At 45.0% G+C, this 26,605-nt stretch overlaps 1 protein-coding gene across 1 annotated transcript in view; it reads left to right on the top strand.

Moving 5' to 3' along the window:
- Positions 1-5,412: 5,412 nt before the first annotated feature.
- The window catches only part of NDP (norrin cystine knot growth factor NDP), a 278,003-nt gene continuing 256,810 nt past the window's right edge, over positions 5,413-26,605 (top strand). The window contains exon 1 of the mRNA XM_069636502.1: positions 5,413-6,121. The gene's annotated coding sequence lies outside the window, so the exon portion shown is untranslated. The remainder of the gene's footprint in view (positions 6,122-26,605) is intronic.

Consider the following 26,605-nt stretch of genomic DNA (forward strand, 5'->3'; position numbering starts at 1 on the left):
ATTGTTTGAATGTGGATAGTCATCTTTGCCTTGTTAGGGAATTATTTGTTGATGTGTTTAAGTACTTTAATGAATGTAACGTATGTTTGTCCCACTGATGTCATCCTTCCGGGAAGACAGTCAATGCGAAAGTGTTGTAATCTGTCTTTATCTATCCACTAGTTAGTACCAATTCCGTCCTTCATAGACAAAGAAGGACTTCCCCGGGGACCTGAGAAGGGGGTGTCGCTCCACACTCCAACGGAAGACAAAGGGACTCGAAAAGGGGGTGTGCCTCCCCACTCCAATGAAAGGCAAAAGGAGGATTGCGACGTACCGCTCCCTGATAGAAAAAAAATAACTCTGCCCAATGAACCCCACTTTGCCCTACTTTCCCTCAAGAAGAAGTCTCTGGGAAGAAGGGGGGGATCTGTGGGGTACATTGACAAGCCCAGCAGAACTCCCCTACCTCACCAAACTACCACTCAGCAGTCACCAGCAGAATGGTTGCACTGTCTCTGTTCAGCACTATCGCCTTGCATTAAAACTGCGATTTGCAGTCTCCAAAATGATAGCTGCACTTTCTTACCAGCCACACACGGGGCAAGATGAAACACAGAACACCCCGGGAATTGCTGCCAGCATTTCTTCAATTGCACCAAAGAAAAAATTGCAAAGCCAGCACTGCTATGCTGCTAGCTCAAAACTTTTTTACTGAGAAAGAAAATATTCTGCTTTTTAAAATGACTGTGCCCTGATGCTCTTTTTTATCTGTTCAACAGTACACAGTTCTGATCCAGTGAGACCCAGCTAGGTCCCTCCATATTCAGATTGTGCTCCGGCAGAAAGGTGGCATTTCTCATGGAATGACAGGCTGTGTCAGTCGAGATCTGTGAAATAACAAAGGACTCCACTTCAAGCTGTACGCAAAACGCTTTCCTTTTTGCTACAAAATGAGACAGATAAACCCTTCATAAGAAGCTTTCTCTCTCTTGGCTCATGTCAGTTCATTTGACCCTTGTTTTGAACAGATTCCTGTGTAGTAGAAATTGACTATGGCCATGGGAATGCTCAGAATAAAGATACCAGGAAAATCTGCATTGTAAAGTAACAGCCAGGGAAAATGAACCACGTGTAGGCTGTTTTTTTTTACAAACAAGAAAATATCTGTTTAAAAGTGAAATGTTGATTTAAGTCCCTGTCCTTGTATAGAAATGTGATGGGGGTTGTTTTAAAACATATATAGGATGTTTCACCCAACAGTCTTGCTTTCTGGTTCAGGAAAGAAAAATAAATAATAAATAAAGTTACTGTGAAACCAGCAGGATGGGTTTTTAGGCCCTGGCTACAAAGGACTGACTACAGGATCTACCTCCCCCAAGTGTACCAGCATCTGGGGCATATGGATAGACAGGGGTGAAGCATCTCATGCAGTCATCTGACTCTGTGGCAGTGTACAATGGATTTCTGGGACACATAGGTGTGACTTTTTAAGCAGCACCTCCCCTCAACTTAAACTGGGGAGCTTCAACTGCAACTCCAGAGCAACATTGGGAAGTATGCCCATATTTGGAAGACAATGATGGCCATTTGGGGCAAAAGACTGTTCTGAATTAATAAACTTTAAGACGTTCTTTCTGCAACCGGAGAACACAGGAATGCAAAAGTTTAACTGTTTAAATGTAATTTTTGCGGCATTAAAACAAGATATTGTGGCTTACCCTAGCATGTTCGAGACGCAAATGTCAGAAAAATGTAAATCGTGGTAAAAGTATACTTGGTATAACTTTAAAATGTAATGCAAACATGCTCTGTGATAATAGGTACACATATATAAAATTGTAGAATTTTAGGTGAAATAGTTCCCACTGAAAAGTGAGAAAGATTATTAGGAGGGCGAAATAACAAAGTACAGACTTGGGAGTCGGAATGCCATGCTCTGTATCAAATGTGTCATTTGCCTATCTGATTTTCAAAAATGCCACAATTGTAAAAATGTGCAATTTAAGTCATAACTGATTTTTGGCAAAAAAAACTGTGGGAGGGCATGGGCAATTTAAGCTCACACCATAAAACTGATGTCATGTCCTTGAAGCCCAACTGGGTAACATGAAGGCGGTAACAGTAACCCCTGACCAATCCAGGTGTTAGAGGCATTTCAAGCAGCCAAAGGCCTGCCCCCATAGTAAATTCTGTGATGTCACCCATCTTATAAAAGGGGGAGACTCAGAGAGACAAAGGACATTCTCTTCTGAATTTTCCAGCTCCTGCGTATCCAGATATTCCATCTTCACTCTGCAAGATTCCAGACTCCACTGCCAGGCCAGAGCATAGCTGGCCCTATCCAGGGAGGACCATTGATTCAGAAAAACCCCACAAAAATCCAAAGAGATTCAGGGAGAAAGGGGAAAGGTGGCTGAACCCTTATTAGGATTATTCAGTGCTGCCCATTTGCCCTGCTACCCGACCCATCCAGCTGAGGTGCTGCTGTGCCGTGACCAGTCCTTTGCCCAGCTGTCTTCTTCTGGGAGAGCTCGCCAATGGACCAGTGACCAGATATTGCCTTGCTGTCCAGAAATCTGTGGTGCTATCCAAATACCCAATTCAAGTTCTTGTTGTGAGTATTTTCCTTCCCTAACACCCACAAACTGCTTCCCTTGCTCTGTACCTTGCATTAGGTTGCACCTCATAGAAATCCCATAACTGCATTAGCAGAAATCTTAAAACATCAGAGTTCTCTGTGTATCCTGTCCTTGATCTACAAGTGTTAGTGCCATTCTTCCACTCATTTCTGTCTTGTGTAAGTCCTTAGTACTATTTTGATTAAACTAATTAATTCCCACATAAAGAACAACATGGCGCAAAGGGGTTACACTTGCAAAGTAGCCTGTGTCGTGGACGGCGTCTCTCTTTTATAGCCACTAAAATATAGTTTCTGTAGAACTTGTCCTTTCCTTTTTAAAGCAATTTTCTCTGTCAACTGCTTTTATTTTTAAAACTGAATTTCCTTTCCCATTGAGAATCTCATCCTGTCATTAATTTAGAGTCACTCTTTCACTCGCATATTATCCCTGTGATGTGCATCTGTCATTCAGCATAAAAAACGCATTCCGATTCTGTCTATTTCACCCATTTTTCAAACCGTTTTGACATTTAAACCTGTGTAAATTAGCAAATGCAATTTCTATGTGTGTGATTTGGCTGCACTGTGTTGTCACTTCAAAGTTGAATTTTGAACTGTATGCCCGTTGTTGGTACCTTGCCTTGTAGTTGCTAGTGTTCTTACATCCCTGATACTGTTGTAACTAATATTTACCTCATTCATTGAACTGCACATTTAAATTAAATATTTAGTCATTCTGAGTGCTATTTTATGCAATTGCAAAGGTTTTAAAATCCGATTTTACCTCCCATTTCGTGGGGTAAGGTTGGATTTTAATTCTGTTTACTGCATAGTATACCTGACTTCTTGCTGCTGACTCCTTGCTGCTAATTTCTATCCACTAAAAATGTGATTAATAGGGGTTCGTGGGAGCATTGCAGGGGGAAATATTAACTCAAGAGCTATCTACCAGAACAGTAAAATTGCTCCCATTCATTTGTGCTTGGGATATGTTACAGTAGAAGGTCAAACTAAGTGTATTTCATCAATGTACCTTGTAATGATCACCCCATTGGTGATTGCTGCCCAAAATTACATTTGTGTGATTTTCTTTGAATTTAAATTAAATAAATAAATATTACCACCCACCGGCCTGGTTCATGGTCCATTGTGACCTAGTGTATTTGTAAAAAAGGTGTGTGAGACGGGTTGGGTGCCAGCTCAATACGAGTTCTAGGAAATTAAATAAAAGTGTTTTAATTGTGTGCTGCATCCTAGGCTAGTGGCAAGAGTCCTGGTCTGGTGTGTGACACCTGATTAGAATCCTTAACACAGGCCATCGTGAAATACACACAAGTCCAGGTGAAGTGACAAGCATTCGATTCCATGAATCGACAGATTTGAGCATGCAGATTGGGCTCAAATAGACTATTTTCTGCGCTATAAATTCCATGAATCGGCCCGTAAATGCACCAAATCTGAGTCACCATTTAGGTTTTTACCAATGACCATTTTCTGTGCATTTTAAGGTGCATCTCAATCTAACAAAGAAGATGGGCTTACAAATGTGCAGGAAACACATTCCCTTGTACCTATTTGGAACAGGCAAGGGGAAGCACAATGCATGACAATGCTTCACTTTTCTGAGTAGTAACGCATTTGTTGAAGAAACATTCCTTTCTCTTTTGCATTTCTCTGCCTTCAACAAGAACATTTTTATTTTTAGCATTTCACAATGACAGGCGTCATTGTATTTATTATTAATAAAATCATAGGAAAAGCAATGCACTTTTGGTTCACACACGCTTACAGAATTTACCATTGATAACAGAACAAAGGATGTGGGTCCTTTTCAATGGGGTAGGGTGATGTGACTTGAAGACCAGATGTTGCAAACATGAACTAGGGACGAGGTATAGAACATACACTCCTAGAACCCATATGAGTGCCCGGAGCCTGTTATACAATAGCATTAGGGAGGGGGGGCACTCCTAGTGGTAATGCATGCATAAGGGCTGGCCAGTGCATCATTTGCACTGCAGCACAACGCCCTGGAAATGTGCAGGTCACCTTTGTGGATAAGATGACCTCTGCATTTCCAAAAATTGGCATCTTAATGAAGCACATACTCTGAGCTGCTTTAAGATGACTGGTTTTATCCGAAGGGGCATTCTGTTTTCTTCTTGCAATACAATTACAAAGAAAATTAAAAAAAAAATAACAAAAGGCCTTTTTTAAAGAAATTAATTATGTAATGTGTGGATGTATTTTACAAACAAACCGGAATTCACTCCAGGGGTTTTAGGTGGAAACGCGCTCCTAATTCCAGTGCACCTCTCTCTCGTATGATAGGTCCCTGGTGGGGGAACCTCGTTGTGGGGTTAGTGTTTTCCCAGATAACAAGAGCGTCACATTTCTTTGGAATTCCCATTTGCCGCGCGCCTGATTGATATATGACTTCGATGGCCCTTTTCCATTCGACATTCTCTCGACCCCACTCCCCCGCATAAACAGCAGCTCCCGCGTGTGCATGTGTTAGAAATATGAAAGGGACCCACGTGACAGACGGAGGAAACAATCTGTGCATTTGGAAGTTGCGGTAACTCTTTGAACCGTGCGGAGAGTGCGAGGCCAGCGTGTTTTTTTTTCAAAGGTAAGCGCGATAGTGACTCCTTGCATGTACATTAAATCAATCGCAAGTTTCTTTTTCCGCTGCCCCGCACCTCTGGTTTCACCCGGACTGCATTGTACCGCACCATTATTCTCTCACGCAGTTGTTAGCAAGGGTATGACGTGCCCCCGCTGTTTTGACGCCTGCTTAGCTGGAAGTCTGTTTGTGGGTCCCAGCGCTTTTGGGCGCACCATGCCAGGCTGGGCTTTTTACTGTGGCTGCGCGTCTCCAGGCGCGCGCTTGCTAGGGTGCCTCGAATGACTTGAAACAACAGGCAACACTTATTTCTGGCGTTTCGTGTCATGCTATGCGGCGCTACGCATTAATTTGCGCACTAGTATTTGTCGCAGCCCAGCGAAGCTTTGTCCCGGATTGTGGGGTGCTGGTTATGGATTAAGCTGGCTTTCATGTCTGGCTTTGATTGGCTGCAAGCTGTGAGGAAACCCGCATTGTTTGTCTTGGCTGCACCACAGAGGAGTATATTTAGTAGTCAGCTTAGCCCCTTCCATACAAAAAAAAAATCTGCATCTGGGATGCGCGCAGACAGCATCTCAGTGCTGAGCATGCCCAGCCCAGAGGCGCTGCTCGCAGTCTGGACCCGCGTGACCCGAGGCTGCCCCTGGCTGGGGGGTGTGGGGGGAGCGCACTCACGCGCTTTACCTCCTCAAGTGCCGCAGCCCTTGCTACAGTACGTCGGCGTGAACTGACTGCCCCTGGCCACCTTTCCCGGCATTCTGTGGGGCGAAAGAGGGCGGAATGGCAAGGTTCTGTTACACGTTGTATGTGGAATTGGACCATTGGATCGAGAGGCGCAGATAACCCTGCGAGGAAGAGGGATAACTTCCGTGTATCTGTCAGCAGGAGTCCAGGTAAGAGTGACAGCTGAAACATTTTGGCAATTATTATATGATCGGATGTGCGTGATAATCCTAAATTCAACATTGAAGCGAGGTGATTGCATTATGTAAAACTAGGTCGCAAGCAGCCCCCCCCACACCTCATTTTCGTTCCATAAAGACTGCCGAATTGCATCTATCTGCATCCATCTGTCTGTCCATCTATCGACTTATCTCAGTGGTATGTTATGCTATTGTTTATTTAATTCATACAGCCCACCACTGCGATTTTCATTGACTCTAGGCGCTCTGGCGAATCTAAACGAGAATGGTGCGGGTTCGGTCATAGAGGAGAGGGAAAATACAAGATCGCTTTGCTGCTGGAGTTGATCAATTCGTATCGGGAATTCGCTGAGCCCTACTTGCGGGGGAGTTTCCGGGAGTTCTGTGTCAGGCACGGGCATAGGAGTTTGTTTCTAGAAAGGAACACTCCTGTGCCCATAGTGTCAGAACGCGTCTGCCTGGGCTGCGGCACGCCAGTTGATAGTAGCAACAGTGTAGTGCCCTGTTGTTTGAAGTGAGTTGGATGAGTTGTTACAATGTCTTGTCTTGGGACGATAGTTCAGGAGCAACGTGCTCGCTTTGGGAACAAGACTAAATGGAGCATCACAGGTTCGATCCCGGGGTCCGTGCTATCATTTCATCATATCAATGTTTGTACAAGTGGTTAAGTTAGCCTGAGTGTAGTGTGTTTGGGCACAGGGTATGACATGATAATGTGTATCCATCTATTAATTGTTTATAACACTAACTAGTCTTTAAGCACTGGAACAGAGCCTGTGTTGTCTTGCTTCCAAGACAAATGCATTGCCCCTGAGCTATCCTCCAGCCCATCTCTCTCCCGCTCTTTGTATCTAGCTAGCTACCTCACTAATTGTACCTCTATCTGCCTTATCTATCTAGCAAGCTGCCTGTCCTGTCCCGTTCTTTATCTTGCTGACAGTTTTGATCTGTCATTGGGGTTGTTGGATACGAGGCTGAGCCGCATTACTGCAATTTCTCTGGTTGAAAGTGGAGTCACGGTTGTGATTGCTTCTGAGCTGTGTTACCTTGCAGTTGAGGTGGTTTCCCAGCGTCAGCCCTGAGATGGGGGCAGAAAGCAGTCAAACGGACTTGCAGTAACTCTAGCAGGTTTCCTGATTGGAGGATTTGCGCTTTGGTTTAGCTTCGCTAGATGTTCAACCCCCGTCCTTCCTAGCAATCGATACACATGTCTATCTATCTGCCTGCCTGTCTGTCCCTTAGTATGTATCTAGCTACCCATTTACCGGCCATTTTGTCCTTAGGTTTTATTTTTATTTTTTATGTTGCCCATTTATTAAATACAAACCTATCTTCAAGAAGCAGTGGGGCGCTGTGCACCTGTGGGTTAATCGAAATATAGTTAAGGGGGGCACAAGATACAACAGGGCTGTGTTGTATAAACTTAAGAAACAGGAGCATTAATTCGGGTGAGGTGGAGTCCGCTGCCAGGTGGGAATGGGGAGTATCCAGTGCTTAAAGTGGGCCGGGGCCTGCCGGGGCCGGTCCCCGGCAGTCTCCAAAAAGTGCGACTGAGCCGGGGCCCTGCCGGGGCCCCCGTCCTACCGCAACATTGGTGGGATGCATTGCCGTCATGGGAGATGCGCCTGCAATGAAGTCAGGCAAGCTGACAGAAGTGGCAGCCAGCCACAGCGTCGCTGTGACTGGCTGCCACTTCCGTCAGTCATAGTAACTGCCTCTGGTGACCTCTTTGTCTCCCCAGGTCAACGAGGCGTCTTTAACCCTCGGCGAACCTGGGGATTCCTCGACATATTTCGAGGTTTATAAAAGATGGCTTTGAAAGTACACATTTCAAGCCATCTTTTATAAAGCTTTGGCGACGGTAGTCAAAGCTTTATAAAAGATGGCTTGAATTGTGTACTTTCAAAGCCATCTTTTATAAACCTGAAAAGTTTAAAAAAGATGGCCTGAAAACTAGGCAAACCGTAGGGTATGCACACAAATATATATAAATGTTATATATTTGTGTGCGTACCTTACTATGGTTTGTGTACTTTGCAAGCCATCTTTTATAAACGTAGAAATATGTAACATATTTCTACGTTTATAAAAGATGGCTTGCAAAGTACCATAGTAAGGTACGCACACAAATATATAACATTTATATATATTTGTGTGTATACCCTACTAGTTGCGTACTTTTTAGGCCATGCCCCAACCACAAGCCACGCCCCCAAATGAGGGCCCCCCTCGATTTCTTACCCCACTTAAAGCCCTGGGAGTATCTATCTATTGATATTACAAACTACCTGTCTATGGGCCTCATTACACGGTAGGCAGTGGTCCAAGGTGCTATTAGCACCTTGGTCCATGCCGGTAAAATACCGGAACCGCCTTGGAGGAAAGGGTAATTACCGCCCTATTCCAAGGTTGGCGGGGCGGTAATTCCCCCTTCCCCCATTGCCCATCCCCATTCCCATTTTTGCCCCATAGGGCGTAATGGGAATGGGGAAGGTGCTAATTACGGTACCGCAAATTGCGGTACTGTAATTAGCACCCTGGTCCCTTTGCGGGTTGGTTTTTAATGCCTGCTAAAAAGCAGGCGTTAAAGTACCAACCCGCAAAGGGACCTCGTAGTAAGGCGGTAAGGGTTAACGGTCACCGGTACCATTACCGGTGACCGTTAACCCTTACCGCCTTCCGTGTAATGAGGCCCTATCTCTCTACCTACCTATGCGTCTTATCTTTCTATGCATCTATCGACGTGCCTGTCTAACAACCTATCTATCTATCTATCTATCTATCTATCTATCTATCTATCTATCTATCTATCTATCTACCCATCTAGCCATCCATCCATGCAAACACTATTGAACAAGAAGACAGGCCGCTATGTGAAGGAACTTTAACCGGGAACCTCTTGGTAGATACAGTGAGAGAGCCGTGAAGTTGAATCTGACAGTTGCAACCCTCCCTAAACTGATATGTGATCTGTATGGACATTTTAAGGAGGACGTTACGCGATATGCTCACAGTGTTATTTCCATGCCCGGAATGCTAACATTTATTGTGAGTACAAGGGTCCACGTTTCTCGTGTGGACACGTTAGCCATGGGAACTTCGCTAGAAATGAGGGGCTGGTGTCCTTCAACCCGCGTACTTTCAAAAGCACCGATTGAAGTCGCAGCAAACGTTCACATCTTCCCATAGAGGGGGCCACGCCCGGCACACAGGAAACATCACATGGGATGGATGGAATTACAGTCTCTCCAACGGCACTTGAAGAGTTTGGGCGTTTGCATTTCTCTAATTCATATTCTATTTCCGAATATGATTGGCAAGATGGAGGCTTACATTTGATTGATTTAGTAACGAGCACTCGGTCACATCCTTCTTCACGGTGAATGTACGTTTCTGTCTCCCATCCCTTCACGACAGCTCCTCGCCTTAAACGTACCAAAACGCAATCATTAATAACATCTCTACCGTGTGTGACGGTTAAAATCAATATTCACAAATGAAAAATAATTAAGCAAATATGAACCTTGTTGAAAAAAGTGTACACGATGAAACTATTTTACTTCCAACACCGTTTTTTTGTGATTCTCAAGGTGATACTTAATATATACTTGTGTCTCGAGTATGAAAGACATTTGCTTAAATTCCGTTTTTATGTAAGTTTGCAAAACACGCTATGGTATGCTTTGCTTTGTGTGTGGTGAATCATTTGTCATGTTCACCGCGGTCATCCGTTTTGTGCGCCTCTTTACGTCACTGACTAGAGCTCGTGAGGAGGCAACTGTGCAGACACGCGCTTCGCCGTTGTTAGTAATGCACCTTTGCCTTTTTGTTTTACTTCTGTAAACGCGCGGCCTGGCACCACACCATGCCACCGACAATCCCCGGACGGGGCCTCATCAAAGGATAATTGGCCGTGCCGGCGTTAGATGCCGTTTACTTTCCATGTGCCGCGCACCGCCCGCTAATCCCCTGATAAAAGCCCTGCTGTAGTCGGAATTATCCCGCCTCTGGGTGACCGGCCCGCCTTGATTTTCCACAGATGCGCGAGCCCATGGTTGGAAAAAAGAGGCCCGTCTGCTCTTGCTCCGATCAGCTGTTATTTCCTTTTTATGTGTGAGAGTGTGGGACATATTAAAATGTTTCTGTAAACAGACGGTATGTTGGGAATGCCTCTCATGCCCACCCCCCTCTAATTTAGCAGAACAATAAAGGCAGGGGCAGTAAGCCACGCGCTGTCTGTGCATGCACTACTTTGGCAAAGCCCACAGCTCAGTCAGATTCTGCGGGTGGCAGAGGATCTGACACCATGAAACGATGTATATTTGGGACATGGCCTAACAAGATAAGGAACCTTTGTAAACTGTGTGGTTTGTGCGGTGTTATACAGCTTTTATCGTTAGGGGGACGTCATTTCACCAACATGCCAGGGGTAGTGGAAGTGACATCACGCGACCTTTGACCTCTGATGACATCACGAGAAGTGATGTCATTTGACCACACCCTGAAGTGAAATCACGCAAAGTGATGGAACATGACCTTTCACCCGTTGACAGAACAGGAAGTGGCCATCACATAGCATTGGTTCTAAGTACATTACGAAAAATATGGTTACGATATCACTGTAAAGTGAAATACATTTCATACAAGAATGGATCACCATATGTATCATTAATATCACTGCGTATAGGCCCATATTACCAAATTACTGTGACTGCAAGCAGACGTCCAAGGCCAAACAATATGATGTGTTGTTATATAGCACTTACGCCTAAGCGTTTCATATAGAATAACTATTCATACAATATGACCCAACCTTTGCTGGTACTCATTTATCAACCTCAGCAGGATGAAAGGCTAAGTTGACCTTGGCGTGAGTCGTACCTACAACCTGCAGAACACACACACATTGCAGTAGCCAGCGCTCAACCCACTGAGCTATCTTACCGTCTATCTCTATCAGAAAACCAGCCACTTCAGAAACAAAGAGCAACATGCTGCTGGCCACAGCCCACGAGCCTCAATTAAAATAAAAAAATGTTTTTTTAGGGGTGGCAAGGAAGACCACAGGGGTCGAAGTTGCGACCCATGGCGACCCCTGAATGAAGTTCATGTTTATAGTGCACCACCTCAACACTGTGATGGTATCAGAGCCCCTAGGCTTGTGTGAGGGTCAGGGTTTCCATGTCCAATCTTTGAAAAAGAAGCTTTGGAGGAAGAGAGAGAAATTGAGGTTGGTAGGGGAGAGGGTGGTGGTAAGGCAACAGGGTGCAAAGTATTTGAAAAAGCATATTGGTCCTGTTACATACATGCCTTATGACACTGTTGTAGAATGAAAATTGTGATGTGTTTAAGTGTCACCAACAGGTATTAATACAGATTATTGTAACTATTTCCTGAGTAGAAATAGTGCATTGGTATGTGACTGAAGGAATGGCCTAACAGATATGGTTGAGTCTGCTGTCTTTTATAAATATACATGCACTTAAGGGGACACAATCTACTAAAACAAGTTGTTTTAAATGTAGTGTAATTAATCAGTAGTGCATAATATACAAATAAATGTAGACAAAAGGAAATCAAAAAAGGTAAATGTAGTCTTCAATCTATGTAAAATAGGCCAAGATAAGGTTTTTGCTCAAAAACTCCCATCCAAGTAAGATAAATCAAGGGGTTAATAAGACTTTGTGTAAAATACAGGACAATGCTGCCTCCCCAAAAGCAACAGACAACATTTGGTCCTATGCTCACTAGTCCCCAAAACTCAGAAATCTAGACTCCAATGTATTTCACATCAAATCAACTGAAACATTTTCAACCCAAATAAAATAAGGTGGAATGCATGTTTTCATAAAATAAGGTTTTTCTTCTACCATTACTCTGCAGTGGTCAGTGGCAGGAGTTAATAGTTCAACTAGAATGTGTCTTTATGAAAGATCAGTGTTGCTTTAGAGTAGGCAGAGCATTAGGAGAGGAAGGGACTTTCTGCCGATGGAAGGGACATTGGTAGGGCCTTGTTTCAGGGCCAAATTTCACACACTGTGGGGCCGGGTGCCAGCCCATTTAAAGCCCTGGCTGTTACCCCGACATCTAAGTATAAGTTATATCTTCTCCAGTTAGCCCCTTTATAGAATCATTGTCTGCACACCATTGTCTTTCACTGCCCACATTTGGAAAGAGTACCTTATGGAGAATATGGCAGGGAATGCTATTTCAGGATTTAGAGAATGGGACAATTCTCAAAACACTTTTCAGATTGCATTTATACTCTCAGGTATGAGGTGGCAGGGAAGCCGGCTCTCAGAGGCTTTAGTCAAACAGGTTTTTAAGGCTTTTCTGAAAGCCCAATAGGATTGTTCAGCTCTCAGGCTGGGAGGAAGAGAGTTCCATTGTCTAGCTGCCACAGTAGGGAGGCTTGTACCGCCACCTTCAACTCGATGGAACTTTGGTTGAATGAGCCAATGTGCATATGCCTGCCCAGGCACATTCACCAAGTACATTCAGAAGTGACGAAAAAGCACACATTTTGCACGAGGGCCAATTTAGAAAAAGAAAACTGCATGTGTAAATGACTTGACACATAGAGCTTGGGCTCCCAGGGGAATTCTCAGAGTGACAACTAGTGATTTTAAAAAAATGTATGGGGCATACACATTTGTCATGAATATGCAGGAGTGACCAAGAGTAGTGATGAAGCGCAAACCTAGCAACTGGGTTTGGGGGTTTCTCCAGTATAGCCATGTAAGAACAATCATGTTGGCTTTACCATAAACATCAGGAAAAAATGCCAAGCTGCTGTAAGAAAACATGTCTTTGCTGGCTGCACAAATGCCCCCCCACACGTAAAAACCACAACTGTGGCATGGCATTTCTTCCTGACATTTATCCATGATGCCACAAAAAAATGCCATGCCACAGTAAGTAAACCTGTCCATACTGGCTGCATCAATGCAGACTACAATTGCCATTTAGACACTCATGAAGATGGCTATGCCCTTAAAGACAAGAAAAGTGCCAAGCCAAAACATGTATTTGCTGGCTGCTCTAATGCACACCCATTTAAGAACACTCAGGATGTAGATTTTCATACACCAGTATGAAATTCCATACCACATTAAGAAAATATGTTGTTAGTGGCTACAAAAATGCACCGCCTATCCCCCAAAAAAGAAGACTCATCATGTTGGTTTTACCCATAATGTTAGTGTAATATGCCATTCCAAAGTAAGAAAATATGTCTTTGATGGCTGCACAAATGCCCCCACTCCCCAATGTAAGAATACTCATCATGTCGCCTTTGCCCTTAACACAAATATAAAATGCCATGCTACAGAAAGAAAACCTGTCTTTGGCGGCGGACAAATTCTGCCCCACGTAGGAACTTTCATTGATAGCTCCCACTTTTATATACTCTCACATTCAGCAGCATTCATTCACTTGCAAATTGTCCAGCAATCATTCACTCGCACATTCACCAATCATCCATATTTATTCACTGGCACATTCAAAAGCATTAATTGATTTTCTTATCCGCCAGGCCCAGCTCACCTGGCCTGCGTAGTCCCTCATGCATCTATACATTTAGTGAAAAAACCTTGTTAAAGGGACATTATGGGTACAAGTAAAACCAAAACCCCTCAGAAATTCGCTATTTCTGGTAAGCTAAGCAACCATAACTCACACCACCACCGTGCACTGCAAAGATTAACACCCAGGACATCAAAGATGACATCACAAATGTCATTGATGACATCACATATCTGAGCCACTTGTTTTTATTCACTGACATATCTAAGCCAGGCAGTTTTGTTCACTGATAATCACAATATAAACATTGAAAAGGTGGTATATATCTAGATGTTAACTTTCGTGTATGTTCTTAAAGTACTTTCCTTAGGGTTTGGTCTCAGCTCATGGTGCACATATAAGGGACAATAAGCAGGCCTCAAACACGCAATTAATTTGTATATCTGATGATGAACTTTAATGTTTTGACATTTTCTGCTGATGTTGTTTCTTTCTTCCTTATTTTAGTTTCACTGTATGTACCTCTGTTTTGTGTGCATTGTGGGTCTTTGCATGTATTGTTTGTACTAACACAAGGATGTAGTAAATCTTGAATTATTAGTTATTTATTCCATGTTTAACATTACTCCAAACTCTGATAAGGTAGCATTCATTATTTTACTATCCAAAATGACCCGATAAAAAATATTGTAGTTCTATGATGCATGCTGCAGCCATTGTGAATGTTTGATTAGGTTCCTGTATTAACATTTACACTGTAATATAATGTTTTGTTTAGATGAGTACATTCTTTAAAATATTAAGTAGTTCATGACAGCTCTCTCGATCACCCCTCACATCTTGTTACCAACATCATAAACACAACCCCTTTTACTCAAAATTAATTTCATATGTGATGTCATCAGTGATGTCAACAATGACATTTGCGATGTCATCTTTGACAGATGTTAGTCTTAGCAGTGCACGGTGGTGGCATGAGTTATGGTTGCTTAGATTACCATAACATGCGAATTTCATCTTTTTTTTGGTTTTACTTGTAACTATAACGTCCCTTTAACAACGTTTTTTTACTGAATTTTATAGGCTTTTATTAGTGCAACTTAACCATAATGTCCCTTTAACAACATTTGTCTGTGAATTCCATAGGTTTTTATGAGTGAAAATGTTTCATGATGTTACATCACTGTATATAAGGTATTAATAATTCCTCTATTAACAAATATGAAAGAACTGTAAACCTCCTTTAACAAACATATTTTTTGTAACACATACTGATGTGTGTTGTTATCAGCAGCGCATGCCGGGGATGCAAGTCATGGTTTAATTGCCTAGGGCATAAGGCTCAACCATGACCCTAGCCCCACCAAACCACCCCCGTTATCCACTGTGCCTACCCTGCATCCTAGTTAAGTGTCCACTATACAGACCCTCCAGGATATTGCGGCATGAAATGGCATATTTTGTGGCATGAAATGGCAACTATTGCAACACAAACCATTATTTATTGCAGCATTTTTGCAGGACATTTTGTATTACTGGAGGGTGTAAGATTGCCACATTACAGGAAAGAGGCAGAGTGCAAGGCTACAAGAGAGCCAGGGTGTGATTATATATCTTTTGTATTAATTTAATAGGAAGCATCCCAGATGTCTCTGGTTTGGCGGAACAGTGTTTGTTTTGCCTACATTTTTGGTTTAATGTGCATGCCTATTTAATAGAATTAACTGAATTGATCATTATCAGTTGTAATGCTGAACATATTCCCCTTCTATGTTCTCCAATTCCCCAAACACCCACACACCTCTCACACCAACACACATCACACATCTCACCAACTCCCCATCACAACTTGCATTCCTGTACCTCTCACTTTGTCATACACATACTCACTTGGTATTTCACATTGCCAAGTCACAATTTGCACTCCTCAGCCACGCCACACTCCAAATCATACTCCCAACTCACACCTTACGCTCTCCAATTACTCCCGCAGTATACAGTCCTTCATTCTTTTGTGCTGCTTCTGCATCTTTTATCCTTTCTCCCATTCTATCACACTCTTCCCATACCCTTTTTCCCAATCTGCAGCAAACTGCCTCTTTCCGGCCAACCGCTTTCTCTCTGTTTTCTGGCCCAGTGCTCCCTCTGAGCACACGCTCCCTCTACTTTCTGTACCTCCACTCGCTCTCAGATTTCTGGGCCACCGCCCCACTGGTTCCTCTTCTCTCTTGTGCACCGCCTCCACATCTGACCCACTGCTTTCCCTCTGCTTTCTTGCCTATCACTTCATATCTCACCCTTGACTCCCCCTCTCTCTCCTTTCCCTTTCATAGTGTGACCATTTTAGAATAACATTTTTTTTTTAGATTTTGACCCAGATCCTCAAAAAATGGAGCATTTAAAAATAGAGCCGAGGATATGCTAATTTCAGATAACCCATTTTGATCATCGATAATTGTTCATTTGTTCTGCTTAAAATATTTCAACCCTTTCAATTTACAAATCCTAAAACTCAGTTAAAAACATTTAAGTCTCATTACAAAATCAAACATTTCCTTCAGTGCATTAGACAATGTATAAAATATTTCTTTCAGTGCATGAAGGAATGTATAAAACCTTTAAAGCCTATTTAAACTAAACATAAAAAACAAAACAACAGAAAAATAAGAATAGAAATACACCATACTGTTAAAAACTTTTTCTTTTGAGAGTTTATGTAATCAAACTAACACAATGCCAACGTCTCCAGAAAACAAATGGATGCTAAATTTAGAGATATTTGTTCAGCATTAAATATTTGTATCCATATTTCTTCCCTCGACAACACTCTAAATCCTTTAAAAGAATTGTAAAAGCTATCTTTTCTTAGTTTAGACGAGGTCGGACAACCAACAAAAAGATGTCATAGGGTTTTAATTATACTAGAGTTCTTACAGAATCGACATTGCATTGATGTACCACTCATTTTCTCTCTTGAGGCAATGACCGCTTTGGTTATGATAACCCATTTTTGGAAATGAGCAGGTCACCTGATTCTCAGAGGTGACCCGTGCATTTCCCAACAATGTTCTGCAAGCTCTCAGCGCATTTCAACATGACATGCCATTCAATGGCCTACCCCTGTAAAATGTGACCCAAAAAAATGCATTTCTATCCTTTTTGAGGAACTGAAATGCAAGTGACACATCAGCAGTTCATACCTTAAAATGAAAATGCATGACAAGGGGCCTCATTACAAGGTTGCCGATCCGGTAATAACGATACTGGTAAGGGAAAACCAGCATCGTTTACCGGACCAGTGCATTACAACCCGAGATGCCGGTGCTACCCTGCATCTGCAGGGACCCGTTGTGACGGGTAGCACCTTCCCGGAATGGGCCCCTGCACGTGGCAGCCATGCCAGTAAGACTGGAATGCCATAAGGAAGTGCACATTACGAGGTTCACAGACATGCAATTAACGGCATCCAGATGCCGGTAAGAACGGGTACCACGATGCCGTTAACACCGGCATCACAGGGCAGCCGTAAATAGCAATCTGATGTGTCCAAGCCTGCCACAGGTGCACATAATCAGGACAGGTGGAGGCAATGGAGTTTGGCACAGCACAAAAGGAGCACACCCACACACCACACACCCTCCAAACCCACAATGTTACCATTAGCAGCTGCAATACTGGAGCTGGAGGACATGCCTGCACATGCCGGACAGGCATCCCCCCCTTGCTGAAGGTAATGTCTGTGCTGCACTTCCTTGCCACAGGCACCTACCAGCACACAGTTGGGCAGCTACATGGCATCTCACAACCATGTTTCTCCCATGTGCTCAACCAGGTGCTAGATGCCGTCCTGAAACATGGAGGGGACCACATATATTTACCACGGACTGCGGAGGAGGTGAATGCATCCAAAATAGCATTCTATGCACTGGCAGGCATGCCAAATGTAATTGGGCCATTGACTGCACCCATGTGGAGCTGGTAGTCGGGCATGGCGAGTAGGTAGTGTACTGGAACAGGAAGCTCTACCATTCCCGGAATGTCCAGATGGTGTGCGATGCAAGCCAATTAATTACGCATTGCTGTGCAAGATTCCCGGGATCCATACATGATGCCATGGTGCTGCGTGACTCCATACTTCCCTGCTACATGGCACGATGTGCTGCACAAAGTACCTGGCTGCTGGGTAAGTCCAACAACATGGTAATTAGGCGTGTTGCCTGGGGGGGACGCAAGCATAGGCAACCTGTCTGCTGGCTGGGGTATGAGGGGTGTTGTTCGGGTGCGGGGGGACACAGCGACCTGGGTGGCAAATCTGTGACCCCAATCACCTTGACAGAATGTTCGATACAGCCAATGTGGCATGCCTACACAGCTGTGCGTTAATGTAAGCAACATACACAACACCCACCCCAGCACATGCACCTTGAACTCCATCAGACATGAACCATGGGTACCACGATGCACTACTCTGCAAGCACAATGCCTGTAATACATGAGTGGAGCAAAGTCCATCACAGGACATGCAGCCATGCCTGAGGCAAATCCAACTGCCACACATGGAAATCCCTGTCACTGCACCCACCCCACAGGTACACCACAGATCAGTATACTGGCCCAGGCACCTCAAGGGACACTTACAATTGCAATGTGTAAGCAAGGGAACTAATGTAATCATTGATCAGTTACCACCACTACCATATGAGAGAGTGGTGCAGGACTCATGCACAGTACCTCTGCTCCACCATGCCAGTACACACCCAGCCCCGTCACAGAAATGTTTGCCGTCACTGGTGGTCTATACCACCATTGCCATTGGGCCTTGGTCACATGGGGAAGGGCAGTGATGGACAAGTACTTGGTGACATCAAGTAGTTGTAAACATGATTATCAAACCACTGTGTATCATGAAGCGCATCAGGCATATATGTCATGATTCACTCCACATGTATAGTTCAAATAACAAATGAAACACACCCATTAGATGTCAGCAGATCATGGTCATTATCAACTAATTTGTGTGCGTGCGGTATCTGATGGAAAGGTCCCTAAGATGTGAACGGCACACATACCCCCAAGCATGGATCATCCCTAAGTACAGTTACCTGGGTCTTACTATGAGGAAATGCCAAGTGCAGACATGATGAATCTGTGGCATGTTGGCATGAACACTGTAAAGGCATTGCACACAAGGAATGACAACAATGTTCACAAATAAACTTTCCATTGCTCCCGTGCAGGTGATGCCGGGTATCCCCTGAAGCCGTGGCTCCTGACCCCCATCAGGCAACCAGTCAACAGGCACAAAGAGGACTACAACCGTGCACATGCACACACTCATGTCACGATAGAGCAGACTTTCGCTGCCTCAGCAGGTCGGGTGGGGCCCTCATATACACGAGAAGGTGGCACAACATGTGCATCCGCTGCAACGTACCCCTGCCCCCGACACAGACCAGATTCCACCAGAAGATGAGAAGGGGGATGGTGGAGAAGCTGCATATAGACCACGGAATAATGTGAATGAAGGACGTGTAGTACGCCAAACTTTGATTGCACAATAAATACTTTTGATGGACTGGGTAACACAAGGCACTTGGAGTGGGGGACACTGAGCACTGGGCACTGTTTAGAAATAAATTGACACACACTAAAAAAGCGATGTCCAGTCATGTGTTTTTCTTATGCACACCATGTGTATTAAATGTATCAAAACTATGTACAGTGAACAGGAACTTCCACCTCTCAATATGCAACAAACTACCCCCTACCCCCAACCCCCCACACACCCACACATCCCACCCCCCAACACCCCCACACACCCATGCCCCCAGGCCCCCAACCCCCCAACACCCCCACACACCCACACCCCCCCACCACCAACCCCAACACCCCCACACCCCTACGCCCACTGACCCCCCATTCCCCAAAACCCCACACCCACCCCGCACCCACTTCAAGTTCAACTTGACCCCCTCCTGACGTGTCAATGTGTGTCAGGCTACTGATGCCCCCTTTTAGGTGGAGGGGGTTGTTCGTCTGGGCGATGCAGACTGCGCAGTGACCTCTGCACCAGGCTTTTCTGGGTGGGACTCGCTGGTGGTGAGCTGGTCGATGGTGGGGGTTGTGGGCCGGCTTCTGCAGCATGATGTTGGGCCATGGTGGCAACCAACTGGGTGACAGCCTGTGTCATTGCTGCCATGCCCTCACGCACACGCCAGCTACACGGTAGACAGCATGGCTTATTGTCCTTGTGTTCTCTTGCATGGCTAGGCGTGTGGCTTCCCCTTCCGCTATGTATTGCTTCACCATATCATGCATGGTCTGCTGGCACTCCTCCATGTGGGTCAACCACCCCTCCAAGTCCCAGCTGGATTACGCAGCTGGTGGTTGCACAGGAGGTGGTGGTGTGTGCGTGGTTGCGGGGCTGCGTGCTAGTACGGGCATGTCATCCGCAGAGGTGTGTCCACCGGAGCCAGGCTCGGCTGAAAACTGTGGGTTGTCCAGCATGGTTGAGGTGTCCGACATGTCCTCAAGCAAGCTTCAGACGGCAGTGTCTTCTTCCCCCACCTCCTGCACCTTCTCTGTGCTATGTTACGCAGATTGCGCTGCCTCTCCAAGGTCACTGGTGGCTGTCAACTGTGGCCCCTCCATGTCACTGGCCGCAGGTGATCCCTCCTCTTCCACCTGAGGTGTTTCCTGTGGGGATGATGTTATTTTGGTGGGGGGATTTGTGGCAGGTGTGCCTTTTGGCATGGGTGCTTTCATGGCAGCAGTGTGTCCTTGCTGGTGCTCATTCTGGGGTGTTGGTGGTAGGTACTCGCAAGGTACTCCAGCCTGTGTGCCCTTTTGGCTGGGGGGCTGTGGCTAGGGAGCAGTGGTTTGCTTGTGGCCAGCCCTTCATGTGGAGGGCCTGGAGGCGTTGTCGTTGCCTTGGCTCAGGCGTGCAGCTATCTTTGTTGGTGTTGCGGTGTGTTCCACCTCGCTGTCTGATTCTGTGCCTGTGCGGGGAAGAAAGGCAGGGCATCAGTCATGGGTCAACGTAAATCCAACATACATCGATGCTACTTCATTTTGAGTCCTGTGCATTCTCGTGTACATGTTGGAGGGGAGGCTATGGTGCTTACAGGAGTTGGTGGGGGGGTGCAGTGTTTTGGCATCCTTCTGGTGAAGCCACGATGGGCATGGTTGGGTGGCTGACAGGTGTATCGTGGCTTGTGTGTTGTGGCCATGCCTCAGGGGCTGTGTACCATGTGGTGTCTAGATGTGGGTGAGACATGCTTGCACAATGTGCTTTGTTGCATTAGTGTTTACACTTCGTGCATGGTCATGGTGGGTGTGTTAAGTGTGCAATCGGTAGTGGTGATGTGTGCACCATGCTATGGGATGGCACAGTGGTCAGGCCTGCTTCTGTACGGTGATGTATATGTGTGTGTGTGCATGCAGATGGTGCATGTGCCTGCTATTGGGGACTCATGTGGTTTATGTCAGTGGGGTTTGTTATGTGTTGTCATGGCAGGGATTTGGGGATTTTGTAGGGGCTGACTTTAGGTCGGTGGTGATGGGCCATGTATTTGCTCTCATCTACTTGCCATTTAGACTCCACCATTGTACTTGGGATATTGGGTGTGTGTGGTGACTTTTGTATTATGCTAAGGGTCACTCACCGTCATCGTCCGATGATGGGACTCCCATCTCCGAATGGCCAACACCCTCAATGGCCTCCATGTCTATGGTGGAGCTGCAGGTTTCCTCCCAACGTGCCAGCTTTATAGGGGATGATGCTCTGCCTCCTGTTGCCTGGGCCTGGCTGCGGTTTGCTGAGAGGATGTTGCGGACACGCAGCCGCAGATAGTCCCAGCGCTTCCTGCAGTCTTTCATGGTGCGTGGGGTCGTATGGCACAGGTCTGTGCAGAACACGACATCTGCATGCTCGACCAGTGTGTCGGCGAGCATGTTGAGTTCTTCATAACTAAAACGTGGCTTCCGCAGCCGCACTGTGCCTTTTTGGGTTGCCTTGGCCATCTCCTTTCTGACACAGTCCATAGTTTGCCAATCCAGGTGCTGCAGGCAGAGGATTGCAATGGATTGTGTTTTTAAAGATGGCTGCCGGTGCATTTCCTGTTCCGGCGCAATGATGTTGCCTCCTGTACCGGCACTTCCAGTACCGGTATTTATGATACCGGTATCAACGGTACCGTTCATTGCGGCATCTACTATGCCGGTGCCCGTCTCTGCGGCATTGATGATGCTGCTATCGGGGGATTGGAGGGCCTTGCTGGCATGCTGGCGCAGCTGTTACCGGCATGCTGGTATGTGCGTGTACGCCGACTCTGAATCAACCGTTGATTCCGGCCGCAGTGCTACACGGACACGGTTGCACCAGCATGCCAGTAATTTCATTAATTTCTATTTTTTACCGGCCAACTCGTAATGAGGCCCAAGGTCAAGACCAACCCACATACATGTAGGGTTGCCTACAATTTCTGCACATTTCAAAGTGCATCTTGCTTGGAAATATGGGATGTGCTTTTAAATTGGCAGAAACACACCCTGATTTGCGCAAGGAGGTGAAAAGGGCCACTTGAATGGGCGTGCATATAAAATGTGCCTATTCATGTGTCCTTTGTGGATCGGCTGCGCTTTTTTTGGTGCAAGTGATGAGATGTGTTAGCGCCTTTCAAGTTTTTGTTTTTAAGCAGTCATTTTTTGCGGGTTTTCTTACACAAAATGGCAGTTTTTGTAGAATTTTTCTGGATCGCAAAATCGCTATACGCTGGAGGGTCTGACTATACCCTCATAATGTGACCAATGGCAAGTTCTCATGGCTTGCCACCACGCCCAGTTTCCACAATCCATGGGGCATGGGCTTTAGCCATGCCGCATTACCCAATAGGCAAATCAGAGTAGACATTTGTCCTTGCCGAGGGCCAGGCCCACTGCCCAGGGAGCAAAGTTATATCACTTTTTATTGTACTTACTTTTTCAGGTCCTTTCTGATGCTCCTCGTGCAAGTTTGCTGCAATTCTGTCTGGCACTTCGGGCTGCAGCCGCAAGCAGAATCTTTTTCCTAGGGCTTTGGCCATGTTGCATGCCCCAATAAGTAAATCAGAGTAGGCCTTGCAGAGGGCCAGGCCCACTGTCCATGAACCAAAGTTATATCACTATTTTTTATACTTACAGAGAGATTTGCAAAAGCATCCATTCAGGTCCTTGCAGATGCTCCTCGCATGTTTGTTGCAATCCTGTCCAACACTTCAGGATGTAGCCAAGAGCAGATTTTCTTTTCCCATTCAAACCTACCCCAATTTCGAAGAAAAAAAACTTTACCACATTACCAGTCCCTGGTGGCCATGCCCACTTTAACCCCATTGCAGGTCCCTAGTGGTCATGGCCAGTGGCCAGATTGTATCGGGTCATGGCCTCAGGCCAAGACCTGAATAATCTGCCCACTGCCCATGGCCACAGGCTATACCTCAGTCACTAAAGGTATATCAATATTTTTTGTACCTACATTATGACATTTTTCAAAAAATAAAACACAGACACATTTGCAAAACCATGCTTTCAGGGCCTTGCCAATGCTCCTTGCACGAGTTTGCTGCAAATTCGTCCATGTTTTATTTTTTGCAAAATGTCAAAATGTACGCACATAAAATAGTCATATAACATAGCTCCACCGTGACAAAATCCATTCAGACTTTGAACAAAAATTCAAGGTTGCATCTAAAATCTTTCTGAAAACCTTTGTGCACATTTGTCAAACGGAAACAAAGTTATAAGCCATCTAAAAAAGTTGAGCACCCCCTCTAATGTCAGAATCCCACCAAACTTTGCAAAACAATTCACACTTGGATTTAAAATCAGTTTGCAAACATGTGTGCCGATTCTTCAAATGGCACCACATTTATAAGCCTTTTTAATATTTTCGAACCACCCCTCTAATTTTGCTCCCTCTTGGCAAAACAGCAACAAACTTTGCAGAATCATTTAGGGTCAGGTGTTGAATGTTATTGCAGTTTCATTGGGCGGTGCTAAGGTTATAAGACATCCAAAAACTACTTTTCACCAACCCTGTAATTGAGAAAAAGGCATGGATGACCCCGAACATCCAGACTGTTTCCGGCCTTTGGAGATGAAAAACCACCAATTTCTGGGCTTTTTATCGGCATATTCCATCCAATACACATCACCCCTCACGTCCCCAGAGATTGTTTCATTAGTTTGACAAGTGCAATGTTGTGTTTTTTTAAATATATTTTTACCTCGATGTCTGCGGACAACAGCGGCTGTCCGCGGACCCAACATGGCGACCGTTTCAAAATATCTGACGCAGCTCCCATTTTTCACCATCCAGTCAGCCATCGCAACAGCTTCTGGACCAATCGGCTGCCCGCCCACAGATCGGACAGGGAAGTGAGTCCGTGGACTGTACCCAGATATCATTAATTTTGTTTACTTACTTTTTGGCCATTTTAAAAAATAAACACTGGACAGATTTACACTAAATTTAAAGAAGCACACTTTCGGTACCAAGCCACCGCTCCCACAGCAAATTTGTTGAAAATCCGTCCAGCGGTTTGGGCTGTAGGTGTGAGCAAAATTATTTTTCCATTGCATCTATTTCTGAAAACCACACATTTTGGGACCCCCTATAACTTTGCGCCCTCTGGACAAATCTTCACCAAACTTTGCAGAATCAAGCTGAGACGGCTATATACCTTTTTTTTTGCAAAGTTTGGTGAAGATTCATCCGGGGGGGGGCAAATTTATAAGCCGCCCAATAAGTGCTCTTCCTATGGGTTGAGAAACGTAACCATAACTACAGGGCCGCTACTGCAGTCCCTGTAATACGCACTCACAAACATACACGCATATTCACAAACACACAACACTCTAATACATGGACACATGCATACACACACAGTTTATATTCATTTTTAAGGATGGTTAACTGATCGTCAGCTCAGCTTCAGGCTCCCATTCATGCCACTACTTCTCTGTAGGTCCTGCCTGGACATACTTAAGGCAGGAATCAAGGGGAGGTGTCAGTCAAACACTTCTACCTGTTTCATGGTTACTGCAGAGCGAGCCACACCTGCAGGGACTGACCGCCTGTGCACTCTCAACTCACTTGAGTGCCAGCTGAGCTTTTTCAGTGTGCCGTGCACCAGCCAACATGGCCAGTGGGCACTGCAAATCTTGGTAAGTAAAACGCCAAAGCCTTGCATAGTTCTGTGTTCATGCGCAGCAGCGTTACTCTGCCAACCCAGGAGTACTTGTTCAGCTGATATATATGGCATATGATTGAAATTCTTAACAAGACAGAGAACAGTTCAGCTATCAAAAGCTATAACTGTGTGCTCTGCCACTGTCTGAGCTTATAGGAATTCAAAAGGGGGAGGTGGCATAAAGTGTGACTTTAGATTTTATATCCAGAGAGATGGAAGAGGTTTCCGTCTGTAAACCCTATATTTGTGCTTCCTTTCAGTCCAATGTCCTCATGAGGTTCTCACCTGCTTAATGTTCAGTAGATTGTGAGAAAGGATCCATGTCATAAGCCTAGTGTTTAGATCCAGATGGGAATTAAAGACACCTGAAACAGTTTGATTACAGCCCAACCCCATGAAAGCCATGAACCTCGCCACCCTCACAGTATTTGCCCAGCCCGCTTCACTTTGTACATGTGAAGGAACGGGAATGCTGCAGGCAGGGTTTTTGGCTGACAGCCTTTGTATGTTGGTCTTGTGACTAAACGCCATGAAGATATCACTCCATGCTGCGTTTTGAACCTGTGGTATGCAAGCTGAAAACAGATGCCTGGAGTAATAACACAACTCACTGAACTAAATTGTCACAAATCAATGCATTAGATCATTAAACGTATAGTTTTGTATCTTAGCCTCCTTTTTTAATTCAAACTGTTTTCTTGTATCATGCTTACAGTGAGTATTTCTTATGTGATAGAACTGTGATCCTTTGCAGTCATTAGATCGGCATATCCGCAGGGTACTCAGTCTATATAATTAAAACAGTTCAGAATGGTACATTTCAGAGTGAACCATAATACCGAAAAACACAGCAAACATTAATTAAATAAATCAAGGGTAGTGGGGTAAAGGGGTTAAAATGAGTCGGGATGGGGTTGGGGTGGCGTTATAAGGGGAACAAAATGGGGGTTTGGGAGGGGACCCCCAAATAAAGAATTAAAATCAGTGTTTTTCAGTATTTTGTTCGCAATGAAATGTACCACTCTGTAATTGTGGTCGGTAAAATCACATATAACCATCTACAGCTTTTAGTCAGAAACCTAACTTGGAAAGACATTAGCGTATCTGCAACACAATGGGCCTCATTACGACCCTGGCGGAAAGGGGTTTACGCCAGCGTAAACCATGGCGTACCTTTCCGCCCGACTACGAGTTCCCGTAGCGCCATGGTGATTTTTACGCCTGCTTTTTGCAGGCGGAAAAATCCATGGCGCTACGGGACTTGTCGTTAATTACGCCACCGTAATTTACGGTGGCGTAATTAACGCCTTCCCCACTCCCATTATACCCTATGGGGCAAAAATGGGAATGGGGAAGGGTAAATGGGGATTGGGGACTTACCGCCCCGCCAAGGTCGGAATGAGGCGGTAAGTCCGCCAACCCCCATGGCGGAGTTGGCAGCTTTGCGCCATGGACCATGGTGCAAATTGCACCATGGTTCTCCGCCAGGGTCGTAATGAGGGCCAATCACTTTAAGCATTGCAGTATAAGGCACACAATCTATAACAATAAATGAGCAAGAAGAGGATAGAGCAAGATGCGCCATGTGTTAATGCTCTTAGCTATAGTATTTTGGATAATACGTCTTATTGCTGGAACTAGGTTCTGAGAGGCAGTATTCCATCTGTAGACACATGCGTGGAGCCATTTCTATTTCTTTTGT

This window comes from Ambystoma mexicanum, chromosome 7p, assembly GCF_040938575.1.
Source record: "Ambystoma mexicanum isolate Mex_15411 chromosome 7p, UKY_AmexF1_1, whole genome shotgun sequence".
Lineage (NCBI taxonomy): Eukaryota > Metazoa > Chordata > Amphibia > Caudata > Ambystomatidae > Ambystoma > Ambystoma mexicanum.